We start from the raw sequence: 6626 nt of genomic DNA, 5'->3' as shown, positions 1-6626 counted from the left end.
TTGGTGCTATTAAGTGTGCTTACTCTAGGACAGTGTGGTTGCACATTAACCCGAATACTTCCAATTACGATGTTGTCGTCGTGATGAAGATTATGACTGAACATTCGGGTATAAAGATGCCACAGGTATTAAGAGTTTGATTACGCCTTCACCAGTAGCACCTTCATAATCGAAGTATGCCAACCCAAGTAAATCGGAAGTCAGAAGTGAAGAGATTCAAAGCTATACTTGAAAGGCGGTCGGTATGTTGAGAGGCGTTTGATAGAAGCTGGTAAACGGTTGTAGGAGATGCGTGGCACGATGTGCCCACTCGTGATCTGGTGCAGATGCGTGACCAAGCGCTTCCAGTTAGGTTAGCCCAGTAAAACTAATGCTGTCAGTATCAAATGTCGAAAACTTGCAGAATAACTTATTTTGGGGACTTTTTACAGCTACAGCTTATTCCCCCCCCCCTTGTGCGGTAGTGATGACCTGAATGCGTGGCCTGACAGAAGTTTAAACCTAATGAGATTGTCTTTGGTGAATACTCTTCTGGTAGCTTGCTATATTCAGTGTCATCTGGCTATCTTTTCCTAATATAAGGGGCCATATGGCACATAATAACAATGGAAAAAAATGGAAATTTCGATTTATCGTAAAATTCATTGGTCTTTTCATCTTTTCCAGCCGTCCTGGAAAGGAAAAAAGGAATCGTACGTGCATGTCAAGATACACTTATACGTCAGGAAGGACATACAAACGGGGGAAAAGGAAAAATAAACTAATATAAATGTGTTTTGGTAAGATGAAATAGAATAAGAAAAATTTTCTCACGATGATCTTTTTGAAAAAAAATATATACGCATATTCACATACGTATGAATATATATACAATAAACGTTTTGTCCTTGGTTCACTTGGTTTTGTTTTACTTGAATATTCCCATTGATGTTTGGGACTGAAATTGATCAGTCTCTTATTGGCATATGTGCATACTGCGCGTATTACCTCGATATTGCCTTAATTTGCAAGCATTAAAAGCAGAGATAAACTCAGCAGGACTCAGTAGCTAAGTTGATAACGCGATGGCATTTGAATCGAACAGTGCTGGCTTCTAGTCCCAGAGTGAACATCAACTCTGAGATGCAGGTACATCAAGCTGAAGAGTCCCAAATAGAACTAAACGCGCGTCCTGGATTCCACTGCTAGCCACTATTCCATCTTTGGTTATTTTGTCCTTGGTTTGTTTTATTTTATACATTTATGCAAAAAATAACTAGAAGGAACAAAATGTTATGTTTTGTCCTACACACAGTGATCTTTTAAGTGTTCCGGGAACCTTACCCTTCTTCCAGAAGACGTTGTCATAGATTGGTTGTGATATACCACTCAAGGTTCTTCCTGACTGTTGATTATCGGGAGGGGTACCATAATTGTGGGGCTTTTGTCATTTAAATGTACTGGAGGAAGGTCAAAATTATTAGGGTCTCCTTCTAAATACACGGCTTTAAGACGATAGAAGTTGATGCTGTCGTTAGTCCCGTTCTTATTTATGACATGGCACCTAGGTTAAAGCTGAAGGCCTTCGTATGCTATTTTGACAAGTCATCGAAATGAGACGCTACTCACAAAAACATGTGCACTACGTCGTAGAACAGGCTGTACGAAAACATCAGTTGACCATGGTCGAGTGGAAACAGGTTTGTTGAACGTATGGCGTTTGTGAGCCTGCTAGTGTCGGAATTCTAGTCCATATTTATTGAAGATGAAGGATCCACGAATTTTCCCGGAAGTCGGAGTGTCGTTCCGTAACCGTGTTGAACTGCCGTTTATCCAGAGCCAGCTTTCACCGCATTGTGAATTTCGAGTAACACAAGTGGAAGAGCGTCAGTTCATTGTGATATTTTTGTAGCAGAGAGTGAAGCTATTAACGGTCGGTGAAATTGTTCTATCAACCCGATCGTTTGTGAGTTGTTTGGAAGCGTGTAATTCCTAACAGTGTTGCCGGAAGACGGAAAAGTCTGGATTCGAACTGGTGTCCACGTTTTGTAATGGAAGTTGAACGGCAGTAGACGTTTGCCACTCATCGTTCGACGAAGAGTCGGGTTACTGTTTCAGCAGCAATTTCCTTGGTAGGTACTGCTTCTAGCCAACATGTGAAACGGTCTACACACGTTAAAATGTGAGAGTATATATTTGAATCTGGTAAGGATCCTATCAAATCAAAATGGAGCATCAGTACTTGCGGAAGAGTCCAAGGGACATTTATTGTGTCTTACCACCTAAGATTTCTGACAGCTTACACGGGTGTGTGCCCACACTTTACGTCTTCATTCATACCAGGCCAGAAAATCTTCCTGCTATGAGCTTGGTGGTAACTCCAACACCTGGATAAGAAAGCTTGTGCAACGTACTGAAGACATTTAGTCAATAATATTTCGGCATGATTGGACGATCTCTCCCTGTAAATGTGTGATATAGTAGAGTTTATTTACCTGCTCCCATCTGTTTGATCCACAGTTTCAGGGTTGTCGATGATAACTCGTGCTGAAGATCAGTGATTACTCTTAGAAGCTAAGCGAGTCTAAGAGAGCCGATTCCTTGGAAACTGTTCAAGGGAGTTACACGAGACAAAGCGTCTGAAACTGTATTGCTTGCCCCAGAAACGTGTTGTAAATCCTAAGTAAATCGAGAAATGCAGTCTAGTTGCACTTATCTGAAGATGGGCTTAGAGAGAAGGTGAGAAGTTTGAGATTGTTGAGCAGATTGAATTCTCGTCCTTCCTCTAAGTATGAAAGTGCCGCACAGCAAAACAAATGGCCCGGGGTTCTCCATCGGAAGTCTACCACGATACCAATGGGTGCTTTGATGTCCTGGTATGTGAACATAGCTTCTCTTTCGACAATTTCCTTGATAGTTATTGTGCGTTCATTTTCATTAGAAACTAATATCATTATAAGCAGAGAAAGGAATTTTCTACTACGTTCACTGCCATCCTCAATATATCTGCTACCTAAATTCCGATTTCGGTCTTTTCCTTGATCACTCGACTTCTTTACCAAACGTTCAGACAATTTAAGTACCTTAGAAATCGTTTTCTCCGCTGCGACAATTGACAGTGCCCGAAACTCTGAGAGAACTTCTAGCTGCCAGGCAGCTCGAGGGATACAGTAGCCATAGTAGTTTGAAAATAAACTAAGCAATGAACCCGACCGAATTATCAGGGTTTTGAAGCTGTGGCGTACAGGAAATAGTCGCAAGCGTAAAATATTTAAGCTGTCAATTAACATACGGCGCATAGTACAATTGGTGACACATACTGAGGAAAAAATTAACAGATTGGAAACAGGCTGGAGTGCATTTAGGTCTGATAATTTACTGTATGTAATAATAAACTCCGCCAGTGGCTATTTTAGGTTTACTGCCCCGATGAAGCATGGAGGTCAGCTGACAGACTCATTCGAGGTTAAGAGCGGTGTCAGGCAAGGTTACTTACTATCACCTTTTCCTCTTTCTCCTGGTGATCGAATGGATCATGAAGTCGTTAAAATCTGAAAGAAAAATGGGATACAGTGAACAGCTAGGATGCAGTTAGACGATCTAGACTTCGCAGATGATCTGGCTCTTCTATCGCAAACGCCAGTGTAGCATCAGTAGGTCTCAACATACACAAAGGGAAAAGCAAGATTCTCTAATATAACACAGCATGCAACAACAGAATCAAACTTGACGGAGAACATTTGAAAGATGTAAAAACCTTTACATATCTGGGCAGCATCATTGATGAACACGGTGGATCTGATTCAGATGTGAAGGCGTGGATCAGTCAAACAAGAGCAGCATATTTACAGCTGAAGAACTTCTGGACCTCGAAAAAACCAAAGGAGGAGTGGAAGACCAAGGAACTCATTACGTCGAGAAATAAAGACAGACATGAAAAAATTAACAAAATTTGAATAGGACTAGAAAGTAAGTTTCAGGACAGAGTGTGTTGGAGGAATCTGGTCGGTGGCCTAGGCTTCATTGGGAGTAACAGGCCTAAGTAAGGGATCATGCAAACTAAATGTTCAGTTGAACTTTCCCGTGATACCAAAATTAAGACCTTTTGTCGGTATTTTGGATATTGGCAAGTAAATTACTCATTTTCATTTATTATCGTTTGTGTTTAGCGTAATCTTACGTGTCTGTCTTTAAACTATGTACGACAAATGTTGAGTTTTGTAGTAGGGTTTGTCCATTACATGTATAATAATCACTAGTTTTTAATTCGGGACGATGCGCTCTCGGCCTAGCTGTTGCACCGTATGCAAGTGGGTTTATGCTGTGGTTCCATTACATTCAAAAAGCACTCATGCATCTCTCCAGCCTATTGTTTATAGCATGGAACTAGATTGCAACAGTCAGCCTGCAGCCCTTCTAGGGTTGCTTCCGGTTCCAAGACCGGATAAAGGAGAAGGTTGGGCGCAAAGTCGGCAACCTCATCACGTGGAGAGGAACCTTGACAAAACAACGCTAACCAGAGAAAACTTTAAACTTTCGCCTGGGAGTTGAAGGATCTTCATTTAGATGTACTGATGCGGTATGGCAACCTGGACCGATGCACATATGTGCCTGGCCCTACGTTGTAGCTGACTGACTGACTGATTATGACGCCTCGTGGAGAAAACGGAGTTTCTTCGTAAATCATGAGGACGATTCGCCTTCTAATAACCAGAGCAACAATTAATATAGGTGTCTAGAATGTTCGGACAATGTGGGAGACTGGGAGGACCAGTTGAATAGCTGAAGAAATGAGGATATACAAATTGGCGGTACTCGAAATAAGTGAAACACATTGAACTCGAGCTGGACAGAAAAGATTAGCTTCGGTGGAGATACTGTCTAAAGAAGCATGAAAAGGATTAGAAGCTCATAGCTTCAGAATCATCAAATCATTCTTCAAAACAAAGATGGAGAGTACTACATTGAATGTCATCCAGCGCTTTTCACTCACCAACGATGACGGCGAAAATAATAGGGATTAGTTTTATGGAGTTGCAGTTCATTCTAGAGAAGTACCTAGGAAAGGAGTGACCATCCGGAAGGGAGACTTAAACGCCAAGGTTGGGGTGAACAATGCCGTGTATGAAGATATCATGGGGCAACATAGACTGAGGGAAAGGAACGAGGATTGTGACAGATTCGCACATTTATGTGCATTCAACAAATTGGTTATAGGCGGCACGAAGAACCAGATCGATTATATTTGTATCACTAAAAAATTCAAAAGGACAATGGAGGTCGTGAGAACCAGGAGAGAAGCTGAAATAGTTTCAGAACACCACCTGGAGATTGCCGAGATGAAACTGAAGCTAAAGAAACACTGGGAAACTTGGGAAACAGCATTATAAAGTTTCAATACAGCCTTCCTTTGAGATACTGAAAAACCCAACGAATTCAAGATAACTCTCAGCATCAGACTCCAAGCCTTATAGGATCTACTGAACGAAGAAACTGTTATGGAGAACAACTGTTAAGGGGCTAAGTAAGTTTTAACTTCAACATGTCAGAAGGTTCTGCGTCTCAAGAAGCATCATCATAAGGAATGGATCTCTATGGAAACCCTGGACAGGATTCAAGAAAGGAAGAACAAGAATACAGCAATTAACAACAACAGAACAAGAACAAAGAAAGTCAAAGCACGGGTTGGATACACAGAAACAAAGAAGAGGGCGTACAGGAGCATTAGAGCTGACGATTAGAAATACTCGGAAGACCTAGCAAAGCACGGGTAGCATTCCTACAATCGTGCTTCGGTTTAGACACTCGGGCAGTATGTCTGCCTTCACACAACTCAATGATAACTACTACTGGCCTGATTGTTATTGTGTGGCGCATTTATATTTGGTGCCCTATTGTACCAATGTTTGTGTATTCAAGTAATTCGGTAAATAATAAATTCCTGCAGTTATAGATTATATAGAACTCAAAACAACTGTCAATCAATATCAAAGTCAGAATATTCATTACGAACGTCAAGACAGATCTACTGTACAGAGCTGAGATCTAGAGAACTACTATAACCATCACCAAAAAGCGCAGTTATTTGTGAACAAGCTACTCAATGTTCGTTGGCCGGATACCATCAGCAACAATCTACTATGGTAGAGAACAAACCAACTTCCAGCTGAGGAGGAAATTGGGAAAAGATGCTGAAGATGGATAGGACATACATTACGGAGATCGTCAAACTGCGTCACGAGGCTAGCCCTAACTTAAAATCCTGGAGGTAAAACGGAAAGAAGAGGACCAAGGAACACATTTCGTTGGGAATTGGAGGCAGGCATCAGAAGAATGAATAGCGATCGGGAAGAACTGCAAAGGACTGCCCAGGACAGAGTTAATTAGAGAATCCTGGTTGGCGATGTATGCTCTCACGAAGGGTTATAAGCTTAAGTAACGAAGTGCAGTAGGTAAACCGATCATCATTTTATGAAGTCATTATCTGTACGTTCGAAGTGTGTATGGAAATGTCGATTTTCCGATAATAATTCTCAAAATCATAGGATTTGGTATTTGGAGAATTACTGTCAGCTTAAAAATCTGTCACAGTATAAATTAGATACTCACTATTATTAGCTTGTCTGTAAGCAAATTATTATTTATTT

The sequence above is a fragment of the Schistosoma haematobium genome, chromosome ZW, assembly GCF_000699445.3.
Source record: "Schistosoma haematobium chromosome ZW, whole genome shotgun sequence".
Taxonomy (NCBI): domain Eukaryota; kingdom Metazoa; phylum Platyhelminthes; class Trematoda; order Strigeidida; family Schistosomatidae; genus Schistosoma; species Schistosoma haematobium.
The sequence above is the reverse complement of the archived record's forward strand: the minus strand, read 5'-3'. Positions refer to the sequence as shown.